Source organism: Anolis sagrei, chromosome 2 (genome assembly GCF_037176765.1).
Source record: "Anolis sagrei isolate rAnoSag1 chromosome 2, rAnoSag1.mat, whole genome shotgun sequence".
NCBI lineage: Eukaryota > Metazoa > Chordata > Lepidosauria > Squamata > Dactyloidae > Anolis > Anolis sagrei.
In genome coordinates, this window is record NC_090022.1 from 22041976 (window position 1) to 22055874 (window position 13899).

At 37.7% G+C, this 13899-nt stretch overlaps 1 long non-coding RNA gene across 1 annotated transcript; it reads left to right on the plus strand.

Annotated features, from left to right (window-relative positions):
* The first annotated feature begins 8128 nt into the window (after nucleotides 1–8128).
* Nucleotides 8129–12081, plus strand: LOC132765664 (uncharacterized). Its single transcript, XR_010909409.1, has 4 exons — nucleotides 8129–8308; nucleotides 8818–8921; nucleotides 10050–10230; nucleotides 11688–12081. It is a non-coding gene; the product is annotated as an uncharacterized lncRNA (long non-coding RNA).
* Nucleotides 12082–13899: the final 1818 nt, after the last annotated feature.

Genomic DNA, 13899 nt, shown 5'->3' on the forward strand with positions numbered 1-13899 from the left:
CTCACATAGTGTATGAGCTTTTGCATTTAGCAGGACAAAGCCATTTTGACCTTCTCTAGTCATTTTATATATGATCCTTGCGGGGGCCATAGCAAAAATAAAATAAAATAAAATGGGGCAGGGGTTGAACCTTGGGTGTCTTGAACTTTACTGGTGCCATTTCCTCATAAAATGAGGTTATGGCCAGCAACAGCTGCAAAACCCACATGAACTTTGGCTAGTTCAGAAAGTTGTCAACAAGAGCAAGGCGTAGTGATAAATCAATAATGACATATTGTGAAAAACCTTGCTGGCAGAAGATATATAAAGCCTATGTGTGCTCAACACTCTTTTCATTCCAGGACCATTTGCCTTAGCAGTATATGTGAACCTTTTGAGCAAAAGATCTGGTCTGGATGTGCAATTATTTTCTGATCCAGTCATTTTTATTTTATTTATTTATTTGTTTATTTATTTATTTGTTTATTTTTGCAATTCTGCACCTATCTGGGTATGGAAAGGTAGGTCAGACCATTTTAATAACAATATGACTTTTCTTTCAGTCCTGGGAAGGGAGCCTGAGGCTTTCCTTTCCCTTTCAGCTTCCCCTGTCTCAAAGTTTGAGGTGATGTGATGTTTTAGGTTTAGATGCAAAAATCCTGGAGCTACTGCCACAAGAGTTGGGGCTAAAGTTGATTGTAGCCACTAAAGCTCTTCCATGAACATAAACAACTTAAAAGATAACATTGTTTCACTCCAAAGATGATGAACAGAGCCTTGATTCACCTCTTCATTTTCCTTGTCAGTGCTGGGTAGCACTGGGACATTAATTTGCATCTTGAACCTGCCATTAAATCAAGAACAATTATGAAGTGCATCGACAGTGTAAAGTTAATGCAGTTTAACACCACTTTAACTGTCATGGCTCAGTGACACGGAATCACGGGAATCATAGTTTTACATGTTTTTTTAGCCTTCTCTCTACCTATTTCCGCCTTGGTATTTAGCTTATATGTGTTCATACTAAAAAGTTCTAAACCACTATGAATTTGTATCTGAAGCAGGTAATATCTAGCTAACTAGGTAGATATTTCTCTGTCTTTTCAGGCTGGATCAACAGTGCCATATAATCCAGATTATCAAAGAAGATGATCTAGATCAGGGGTCCTCAAACTTTTTAAACAGAGGGCCAGTTCATAGTCCCTCAAATTGTTGGAGGGCCAGATTATAATTAGAAAAATAACATGAATGACTTCCTGTGCACACTGCACATATCTTATTTGTAGAGAAAAAAACACTTTAAAGTAATACAATAATTAAAATGAAGAAAATTTTTAACAAATATAAACTGATTAGTATTTCAATGGAAAGTGTGGGCCTGCTTTTGGCTGATGAGATAGGATTGTTGATGTTCTTGTGTGTTTTCAAGTCATTTCAGACTTAGGTTGACCCTAAGCAAGGGCCAGGTAAATGACCTTGGAGAGCCGTATCCGACCCCTTGACCTTAGTTTGAGGACCTCTGATCTAGATTATCTGCTTTGAACTGGGTTACATAAGTCTACACTGCCATATAATCCAGTTCAAAGGAGATGATCAGGATTTTTATGACAGTGTAGATCAGGAGTCCTCAAACTTTTAAAGCATAGGGCCGGTTCACTGTCCCTCAGACTGTTGGGGTGGGGGGGGGGGCACACTATATTTTGAGAAAAACATGGGCAAATTCCTATGCACACTGCACATATATTATTTGTACTGCAAAAAACATGAAAGAACAATACAGTATTTTAAATGATTAACAATTTTAACCAACATAAACTTACCAGTATTTCAATGGGAATGGAGTGCCTGCTTTTGGCTGATTAGATAGTTAAATTAATTCAGGTTGCTGCTGTTGTTGTTGTTGAAGTTATTTCAGACTTAGGGTGACCTAAGTCTAAAGTTTAGATCAGGGGCCAAGTAAATGACCATGGAGGGCCGCATCCCACCCACGGGCCTTAGTTTGAGAACCTCTGAACCCTTCTACACTGCCCTATATCCCAGGATCCGATCTGCACTATATGAATCTCCAATGCCAGATAATCTGGGAATAACAGAAAATCTGGAATCAGATCCTGGGATAGAGGGAAGTGCGGAAGGGGCCTCATTGAGAAGACCTGATGATACCTTTATTGAGTGGGAATTATTGTCCAACATTTAGAAAAACTGCCCACTGTGCCACAACTGTTACATAGCTGTAGAAGCATAGCCAAAATTTCTGGCAAAAGACATTATAGAAGAACATTTAGAAATTGCATGTGAAATAAAACACTGAAAGAGTAAACCATTTCTTTTTTTCTGTGTTTTTTCCTCTACAGTTGAATGTTGAAGTCAGAACTTAAGGGAAGAATAGCTTCACAAAACAGGAGCTGTCACTTCAGCATTTGAAGCTATTTCACTGTCCAGAGAAGCAGACACAAATATAATTTTATACAGGACCACATGGGAAGATAATCAGCCTAATTTGGCTGGGCAAAGGCACAGAGTAAAGTGCATGATTAAATGGTACTTGAAGTGTGTTTTCTCAGATCATATTACATGAATAAAATCTCTAGTAAAGAAACAGTTTAATACAGGCAATTAAGATCTCGATATCCTCAAGAAAAAATGGCTGAAGCTAATATAATCGAAGTGGGCAAGAAATGTTCTTTTTTGAAACCAAATGAAGAAGTGAATGGAACATGCAAAATATCTTTGGAGAGAAGATCCTCAAAGTATTGTAAAAATGGTGAGTTGTGATAAGAAAAAGAAAAACATCATTTGTAAAACCAATTGGAGAACAGAATTGAGCCATGAATGTTGTAGTAAAGAGTATTTTGAAGAAGGCGGATTGTGGTAAGACAGACAGTGCCTTATTTCCAGAAAAGTTGTGAATTCACTACTAGTCCAAATTGAATGCAAAGCCTGTTATTTAAAATATATGACCTTTCCTGCTTTCTGCATTTGCTCATTGTATATTGTTCAGCCCTTGAGAAATGATATATAACTCTTTGGCTCCAAGACCTCAAGCTCTTCTCTCATTTATGTGTATGATATAAATGAAGAGAAAACAAACTTCATGCAATTTTATTATTTGCCATGACTGTATCTTATGGAATCCTGGGATTTGTAGTTTGGTGAGGCACTAAAGCTCCCTGCTGAGAATTCTAAATGCTTCTCCCTAAACTACACCAGGAGCCCCCGGTGGCGCAGTGGGTTAAAGCACTGAGCTGCTGAGCTTGTTGATCGAAAGGTCGCAGGTTCGATTCCGGGGAGCGGCGTGAGCTTCCGCTGTCAGCCCTAGCTTCTGCCAACCTAGCAGTTAGAAAACATGCAAATGTGAGTAGATCAATAGGTACCGCTCCGGCGGGAAGGTAACGGCGCTCCATGTAGTCATGCCGGCCACATGACCTTGGAGGTGTCTACGGACAACGCTGGCTCTTCTGCTTAGAAATGGAGATGAGCACCACACCCCAGAGTCAGACATGACTGGACTTAATGTCAGGGGACTACCTTTACCTTTAAACTACAAAACATAATTCCATAGGATGTTGCCATAGTAGTTAAAGTGGAATAAAAACTATGCAATTGTGTAGAGTGAATGCCTCATTAATTAGTCTGATAAAAATATTACACATTACACCTATAAGCACATTATACATTTTGACAATCTACTTCCGGCTCAGTATAATCTCTGTAACATCCCTTAAGTAGGGAATATCCTGCCATTCACCAAATCCAGCTCGTGTGGCGTTTGTTTCCCTGCTACTATTATCTGCAAATGTCACCCACCCAAGTTCTGCCTCCTATAAGGGAATAACCTCTACAACCCTTCATAACACCTTCAAAGTGTATGGGTTTGTGGAAGGCTATGGGGCAGGAATCCCTCACCACTGACAGGAGATATTTATACTAATTCTGTAGAAATCACAGTTGCATTTTAGCAGTGGGCCTCTTCCATGAAAGTGGATAAAAGCATATAATCCATGCACATCTTCACTAGAGGCACCTCTTGTAACAATTTCATCTGCTAGGGAACATTCATTCTTACTTTATGTTAGAACTTATGGTTCTGGCTGAAAGAAAATGCTAGAAAATACATAATTTAAATTGATGAAGGCATGATGAAAATACATGATACACATATTGGAAAATATATATTTGATGTAACCATATTAGAAATAGTAATTAGAAAATATAAAGGATGTATGTATGCATGAACTTCACCTTACTTGGCTTCTTAAGAGTTGCAAAATTAGATGCCTCTATAAAAGGAATGTCAAGATGCCTCTGGCCAATTTCAAGAGATTCTTTCCATTTTGGTACCAGGCGAGGCTTATCGTAAGATTAATGAGCTGGCCATCAAGAGGCTTCAGGAAGAACTTATCTCAAGATGGATGGAAACTCTTGCTATCAGTAGCCTAGTAGACACTCTGGTGTGATGGTCCATTAATAGCAGCTCCTTAGATAAAGGTGCTTAAATAAAGATTGACAGGTGTTGAAGTTAAAATATGCTATTGAAGTCAATGTAAAAGTAGAATTTTGTGACGCACATTGTGATGTCTGTATGATGCATGCATATTATTTTAAAGGGTATATAAACCAAGGTAATTCTTTTGTTTGGTACCCTGTTTTCTGGACTACCAGCAGGGTCCATATCTGGTTGGTGCCCACTGAGAATAAACTGTGCTTTTGCAGACCTCAGGAATTCTCTTTGTTTCTTTTCCTCAAACCTTCTCTCTGTAAAAAAATTAGAACTGAAATTAGAATACATTTTTATAGGGGTAATAGAGAAAAGGGTAAAAAAATGGTATAACAATTTAAACAATCCCTTTCTAAAAATGTTTTAGAGATTTGGGGGAGATATAAAAAACCCTAATGCCAGGTATTTCTCCTATCATGCCAGTATTAATGACAGAAAACTTCCCAGAAATTTTAAAAAAAGAACTCGAAGTAGAACTTTAATGGAAGAGGTTTAATGAAAGTAAAAGACTGGGATCTGAAAATGGTAAATATGGAAAGAATAAAAGAGGAATTAGGAGACTTAGATTGGTATAAGTATCTACAATTGGGTAAATGGTCAAGTGATATAAGGAAAAAGTATAATGGAGGTAGGGAATACACAAAAATAGAAAAGATGATAACTCAAAGGGAGACTAAAGAAGAGAATATAACATTAAAAGGCACAGTAAGTGATATCTATAAACTGTTATTAATGAATGAACAGGAACAAGATTATTTGAAGGAAGTATGGGAAACAGACATGGGGGAAAATGAATAATCAAGAATGGGCAAACATATGGAATATGAGAATACTAAAAAATATGTCTATCAGAATTAAAGAAAATTACTACAAAATGATATGGAGGTGGTATCTAACCCCTATTAGATTAAATCAGATTTATAAAAAATATTCAAATCAGTGTTGGAGAGGTCGTCAGGAAATAGGGACATATCTTCATATGTGGTGGTCATGTTACATTATACAAACATTTTGGGAAAGCATATTCAAAGAAATAAGAGCAATAATAAAAATAGAGACTGAGATTACACCAAAATTAGCTTTATTACTTATACATGATAATATAATTCCTGTACAAGAGGAGAAAGAATTGGTTTCTAACTTGATAACAGCAGCTAAATTGTTTATAGCAAAAAAAAAAAAATGGAAGGAAAAAAAAAGAAATTCAATAAGAAGAATGGTATAGGGAAATTTGGAATATAGCGATTAATATTAAGCTAACTTGCAATATTAAAATTAAAAGGGGAATATGTAAACAAACAGACTTTTGGAAAATATGGGGAAAATGTATCGAGTATGTGTTTAATGAGGGAAAGGGGTATAAGCCAGCAAGAGAAACCATGATATTTTGGAATGGTGAAACAACATGAGTTGATTGGTCCTGGTGGAGGGGCACAAACTAAGGGGAAGGGGAAGAGGGGGAAAATGGTATAATAATAATTATAAAGAAATACAATATGTATAACTGGATAAAAGGTGTGTGATAGAGTTATATGTAACACAAGTTGTAATAGAAATTTAAAAATAATGATAAGAAATATGATAAAAAAAACCCTTCTCTCTGCCATTTCAAGATGACCTCCAAGAAGCAAAATTACACCGGTCACTCCTGTGGTGTGAAATATAATTGCAGACATGGTTGTGGACTAAAAATTAAGATTTCAGCAGCTCCCAACAATATAGATGTGTTAGGAACAGACCATAAATGGAGGAAACTGTTGGACTGGCACTTTTTGATGTCTGCTTTCAAAAAGCACCTGAGGGAGTTTTTTTTTTTTTTAAAGGGAGGATTAATAAACATTTAAAGATAACGGAGAAAAGCCAGAGGCAAGAAAAAAAGCTGATGATCCAGCATGAACAGGAATGCATCTTTCTTAAGCTTCTCCTGTTGACTGATGTTTTATCTTTTCTTCCTACACCTTGGGTACAATTTCACATTGTCTTTTAATTTTTTCAAGGATCTTTTTGGAAAATCACTTGGTGCTGCAAGAGTGAAAGAGGAAAACGGATCAATAACAGAACATGTTTTTATTTAGGGATTACCAGCGTGGTGCTTAATTTTCTTTTTCTTCTTTCAGTTCTGATACAATTCATTTTATTTGCAGGTGAGTGAAGAACTGCATTGGTCAAATTCTACTGTATAGTCTGTCAGTTTATTTTGAAACTTTGCAGATTCTTAAGTGGTCTAGATATGCTTCTCCATTTGATAAATTACATTTCTTCCTTTCTGTTGGAATTGTTCACATGCTTGTGGATTTCAGTGGCTTCTCTGTATGGCCTGACATAGAATCATAGAATCAAAGAGTTGGAAGAGACCTCATGGGCCATCCAGTCCTGCCAAAAAGCAGGAAAATCACATTCAAAGCACCCCCAACAGATGGCCATCCAGCCTCTGTTTAAAAGCTTCCAAAGAAGGAGCCTCCACCACACTCCGGGGCAGAGAGTTCCACTGCTGAACAGCTCTCACAGTCAGGAAGTTCTTCCTAATGTTCAGATGGAATCTCCTTTCTTGTAGTTTGAAGCCATTGTTCCTCGTCCTAGTCTCCAGGGCAGCAGAAAACAAGCTTGCCCCTTCATCCCTATGATTTCCTCTCACATATTTATACATGGCTATCATGTCTTCTCTCAGCCTTCTCTACTTCAGGCTAAACATGCCATGGTAGTTGTTATCTGGTAACACAGAAATGATGGACCACTCTAACAACCACCATGTCAGACTACACAGAGAAGCCATTGAAATCCACAAGCATGTGGACAACTTCAACAGAAAGGAAGAAACCATGAAGATGAACAAAATCTGGCTACCAATATTGAAAAAATCTAAAATCATAATAATAAATAAAGAAGAATACTCAAAAACAGGGGGACACCAGACAAGAAACAATCAGGGACAGCTAATCACCTCTCAACAAATCATGCCCCCAGGCAGTAAGAAGTCACACCTTGAAAACTGCCAGGCCATTAAATGCTAATCAAGGTGGCCAACTGAAACATTCACACCTACCTCAAACAGACAAGAGTTCTTTCCCCCACCCTGGATATTCCACAAATATATAAACCCCATTTTCCTAGTTTCCAACAAACCTCACAACCTCTGAGGATGCCTGCCATAAATGTGGGTGAAATGTCAAGAGAGACATTTCTTCTGGAGCTTCTGGAGCATGGCCAGGGGCGGCTCAACCCATTACACAAAGTAAGCATTTGCAGTATAGTTGATTTTGCCCAGGGACACTCTTGAGGTGCTCTTGGGGGAAAATAGACCTTGACATATGCGAGTTGTAGTTACTGGGATGTATAGTTCACCTAAAATCAAAGAGCATTCTGAACTCCACCAAATATGGCACACAGAACTCCCATGACGAACAGAAAATATATATCAATGATTGGTGGGGGACGGGGCAAAATACTGTTTGCTTACATTGAAAATTACCTAGGGCCGCCTCTGAGCATGGCCATACAGCCTGAAAAACTTACAACAACCCGGTGATTCCGACCATGAAAGTCTTTAACAAGGTGCTTAACCTTTTTACTTCTAACATTCTAAGAGCTATGGTTTGGTCAATATTGTTAATATTCTGGTTTCTTAAATTCTTTTTATCATCAGAGGGAAGGAACAAAACATGCTCAGTTTTCCCCACTGCTGCCCTTGATGTTCCCTGTCCAAAAGGCTGGATTGGGTATCAGAGGAAATGCTACTACTTTTCAGAGACTGAAGGAAACTGGACATATGGCAGCAGATACTGTTCCTCCTACAATGCCTCCTTGGCTGTGGTTGACTCTCAGGAAGAAGTAGTAGGTATCAACATTTGGAGACATGGTTCCCCAGAGGTCTTTCATTGAATTCTATGGCACTTGCATTTTATTATAGGATTATACAATTATTGTATCCATCAGTTTGTGCTCTTGGTATAGAGAGTATTATAATCTGCTTTGGATTATTGCCCAAAAATGTAAAGTATAAAAATGTCTTGACATAAAACAGAATAAACAAAACAGAAGCAGCAAACTTGAAGGTGCAGTGGATTTCACAGCTTTATTTCATAGCGAAATGAAAGGTTTGGAATACCGGTAGATTTACTTAATTTCTCAGCCCAACTTTTAAAAAAAGTATTAGAATAAGTTTATGAGGGGTCTGGGGCTGAAGAGGGACTACCATATCATAGATGTCACATGTTCAAACTTCTAAATAGGGATATGGGTCCGTGTCTCATTCAACAGTTTTATTTTTTATATCAATTCTCAAATAATTTCTCACTCTCACTGGAGTTGCTAATCTGTGCTTCCTTTTTTCCTTGATGAAGGATTTCCTTTTACGCTACAAGAGTCTTCCTGATCATTGGATTGGTCTCCGGAAAGAATCTGGTCAACCCTGGAAATGGGTAAATGTCAGCAGTTTCCCAGAACAGTGAGTTTCCTTTTCTGTTTGAAGCAAAAAGCTTCCAAATCAAGGCTTGGAAGGTGGAAAATTGGAGCAGTATCTGTACTACCTGTGTAGGTATTGATTGATGACTATCAAGGCCAGATATTCCTACTTTTGTATAACCATTACATGTATACAGTACAGTCTTGTTTGTTCAACCTTCGCTCATCTAATGTTCTGTATTATCCAATGCAGTCTGCTTCCAACTCAGATCCACAGCTGTTTCTATAGGCAACAATGCTCAGAGGACCACTCTGTGCGCAGGGCGCCTACCGGGAGGGACGAGACATGGCTGACACAGATTTTTTACTATCGAGCACAGTGTCCGGTCTGCACCGACTGCATCTCACCCCTCCCAGGGCGCAGAAAGGCCCGCTGCGCATTGCTGCCTAGAAAAACAAGGCTTTTCCTTAATCCCTCCTTATTATTCAATATTCTTGCTTCTCCTACATTCTGCCAGCCTGTTTATGTTGGATAAGCGAGACTCTACTGTAGTTTTCAACCAGGCAACCCTAGATCAAATGTTCAGAATGCCCTAGTGTAGCAATATGTGTTCAACCTCAACATTTGTTGTGTTTAGTTAAATATCTATCTAGTCAGTGAACTGACATTCAACAAATTAGATAAATGAAAATTCAACTTTCTCAGGGATATCATTAACAGCAATTAAAGTGGGAGGGAAAGAATGAAATAATGAGTGGGGGATAAATTAAAAGATGAGATTAAGAATAAATCCATGGGCAAGAACCTTCAGATAGCAGAAAACTAGAATTACAGGCAGATCTATAAAGGACGAAGAATCCAAGAGACATACAAGACAGGTCTATATAGATCTATAAAGAACACCATTACAAATTATGGTAATTGACAATTACACAACAGCCTTGTTGGGGCAGAACCATCCCTACCTGGACCGAATAGTTCCCACTATTCACATAAGATGGCAAATTTATATTTCTAATAATTCTCATTTGAGTGATGGCAGATAAATGGCTGTGTCTTTTCAGCCTCAGTCTTCATGCCTTGCTGTTCCAAAAGAGGCCTTGGATGTCTACTATCTGACTTCACACCAATTATTATTCCTTTGCCTGACAGAATTGTGTTACTCCTCAGGCTCCTTGGACTTCCCACTGAAGCAGGAGTAAGATGTGCATATTTGAACCATAAAAGTATTGCCAGCTCTGGTTGCACAAGAGAAGAACCCTGGGTTTGTAGCAGGGAGATAACGTGAGACATTGCCTGACCTTCTGAAGCTGTATTTCTGCTGTGCACATGCACTGAAGCACTCTAAAAGGTACTAAACTTCTGCTTTGTGTGAAATCTTTGGCTGCTTGAAGGAGAAAGTCCATTCAGTCTTTGCAGAGGGGGAGGCACCTCAGACTTCTAATTAATGACTAGCAATATAAATAGGGCTGGGCGGTTTTGTTTCGTTAATTCGTAATTCGTTAAAAATTCGTTATTTTTTATTAACGAAGCGATAACGAACCATTCTGGAGCAACTTAAAAACGAAACAAATTTTTAAACACGTTTTGTAAATGCTTCGTATTTCGTTATGTATTCGTTTCGTTATTGGTTTGAGGTTGCTTCGTTATTATTTCTGCATGTCTGGGGCAAGTTTTAGGGTTGTTTTTTGTTTAATTAGTGAAAAAAATTATAATATCACACCAACAGTCAACAACAGAGGGAGAGGGAAGCATCAGAAGTTTTTTTAGCGTATTGCGCGATCGCGGCCGCCATTAACGAATCGATTCGTTATTGTTTCGTTATTGTTTTGTAATTTTTTTACCATTTACGAAATTTCGTAAATATCGAAATTTTTAAAGGAAAATTTTGTAATTATTTTAAATATCGAAACGCAAAAAACCCCAAAAAACGAATCGATTTTAGAAACAAATTTTTCCGTTGTTACCCAGGCCTAAATATAAACATTGAGCACCCTGAGATAGAAAAGCAAGGATACAGGCAGTACCAGATTCACATCAAAATATAACCGATCTCCCAAGTCCTAAACCCAGAAAAAACAAAATGATGGCTTCTTTTCCTGCAGACATTTTTGAGACGCAGAATATATTAGTGTAACCCACACTGACTAAAGTAGACCAATTGAATAAATTGGAATTATAGAATCATAGAATCATAAAATAATAGAGTTGGAAGAGACTGCACAGGCTATCCAGTCCAACCCCATTCTGCCATGCAGGAAAGCACAATCAAAGTATCTCTGACAGATGGCCATCCAGCCTCTATTTAAAAGTTACCAAGGAAGGACTTCCACCACACTCTGAGGCAGCTGGAACTTTTGAACAACTTGTATGGTCAGAAATTTCTTAGAATCATAGAATCATAGAGTTGGAAGAGACCTCATGGACCATCCAGTCCAACCCCCTGCCAAGAAGCATTCAGAGCACCCCCTGACAGATGGCCATTCTTCCTAATGCTCAAGTGGAGTCTCCTTTCCTGTAATTTGAAACCATTGCCCCTAATCCTAGTTTTAAGGGCAGCAGAAAACAAGCATGTTCCTTCTTCCTTATGACACCCTTTCACATATTTATACTTGGCTATCATGTCTCCTCCCAGCCTTCTCTTCTGCAGACTAAATATACCCAATTCTTTAAGACACTACTCATAGGGATTCATGGTCTCCCGACCTTTGATCATTTTAGTTGCCCTCCTCTGGACACCTTCCAGCTTGTCAATACTTTTAGAAAGGAATCTGTTACCATTTCTTACTTCTCTTTCTTTCTCCTTAGGTATGATGGGCCATTTCTAGATCCTCCTGGAAATGTAAGGAGAGAGGACATGAAACTCCTTAATGTTTGGCTTGGTTTAATCCCATTGGTGCTTCTGCGTATGGTTTGAGCCTTGTTTTCAGGAGATTGAAGAATGCAAAGAAGTCACTGTTCATCTGTCAAATGCTTACTGCACCAGGATGTTTTCTGTCATTGAAGGTTTTTGTTTTTTTTTGAGTGGTGCAGTATCTCAGAACTTACTAGTGGGGCAGAAGATCCACTTTATATTTGAAAATAATATCTTGCCTATTTCAATTTTAGTCTGCCAATTTTAAAATTTTTATTTTGTCTCTTTTAATTTTTTAAATTGTATTGTTGAGACTATGTTTTAAATATGTTCTAAGTGTTTTAATTGCCTTTTGACATGTTCTATTAATAGTAATATTTTATTTATTTTTAGCTTTGTAAATGAGTGTTTTAGTATCATGTGGAAAAATGCAATATAAAATTCAATAAGTAAATAAATACATTTAATTAAAATGTGATTGAAAATCACATTGTAAACTTAAAATATTTTCTCTTCCCCCCTCTGATATTAACAAGGAATACATTTTCTTTACAACTAGCTTAAGTACCTGGTGATACTTGGGTTAGATCTTTTATAATGCTATTTATAAGAAATGGTATTTGTTTGCATTCATTTTTTATGAATGCTCCAATTAGAAAACACATAAAGATTAGAGGTGTGCAAAATGGCAAAGATCAGTTTTGTTTCATTTCAAATTTCAGATCCCTCTTCTCTCCCCTGTGTCATTTTGGGAAGATTTGGGAAGATCTGTGTGTGTGTGTGTGTGTGTGGGGGGGGGGGCAGTGTTTTGATTCATAATTTGAAATTCAGAGTTTCGCTAATGTTTAGGTAAGATTTGGTACATTAGGCTCATTTTTCTGTCATTTTATGGCTATCAGGATGAAACTTGCCACAGCTGTAGAACACATTTAGGACTGTAAGTCTGCCAAGTTTCAGAATGTTTTGGTCATCTACTGATTTTTGGAAAATTTTAAAGTTCCTACAAATAAAATCTCTACAAAAACAAATGAGGTATCTCTTTGAATTTCTCCGCAGAGATGAACATGAGTAGGGCATCATTCCTGCCAAGTTTCAGAACATTTTGGTCATTAACTGAGTTGAAATATATATATTTAAAAATTACAAATATATTTTTAAAAAAATCTTATAAGAGATATTCTCTTGAATTGCTCCACAGCAACAGGACATGAGTAGTGCATCACTCCTGAAAAGTTTCAGAAACATCAGGTCTACCACTAATTTTAAGGATTTTTTTTCCAATTTAAGCACCTTGGCCAAGTCACACTTAGCCTCAGAGACCTGGGAGAAAAATTGGCTATTAGGATGAAACTTACCACACTTGTAGGACACATTTATAACTGTAAGCATGCCAAGTTTCAGAAAGATTTGGTCATCCAATATTTTTTAGGAAGTTTTTGAAGATTTTAGAAATAAATTTTCTTTTTTGAAAAACCAAAAGAGGTATCGTCTTGAATTTTTGCATGCTGAGACAACATGAGCATAGCATAATTCCTGCCAGGTTTAGGAATGCTCTGGTCCTCCACTGATTTTTAGGAATTTTTCCCATTTAAGCACCTTAGGCAACTCACACTCTCAGTCTCAGAGGAAGGCAAAGTAAACCCCTTCTGGTTAAATAATTAGAAATGGTTCAAAACAATCACATAAAAGAAGACTTTGTGGTGAAGAGGAGTAGTAGGCCTGAATATTGGTCATTCCAAGAAACAACAACAAATAATGGCTGTGCCAGGCTACACTGCATAAAATAAAATAAGATTTCTGGGAGGGATGATTCTCAAGGCACCAGTGCAGCCACCTATTTCCTGGCTGCACTGCGCAACAGGGTACGATTTATTGATTGAGTTGGGAGAGAGGGTCAAGCTTCCCACAAATGCACACCCACCCACACTGCCCTAGCAGAATTTGGAAAATAAAATTTAGATAATTCCAACAGAGGAAAATAGATATCAATGAAGGGACATAAAGAAAAATTGTAGCTAGGGCAGTTCTCCTATAAATTTTAAGCACAGACAGGCAGAGAAACTGAATGGAACTAAGGACACATTTCTTTTCTCTCCAAACGCTGCACCACCCAATCACAGAAAATGATTGGCCCCGTGTGCATCTCTATATAGACCAACTTTGTAG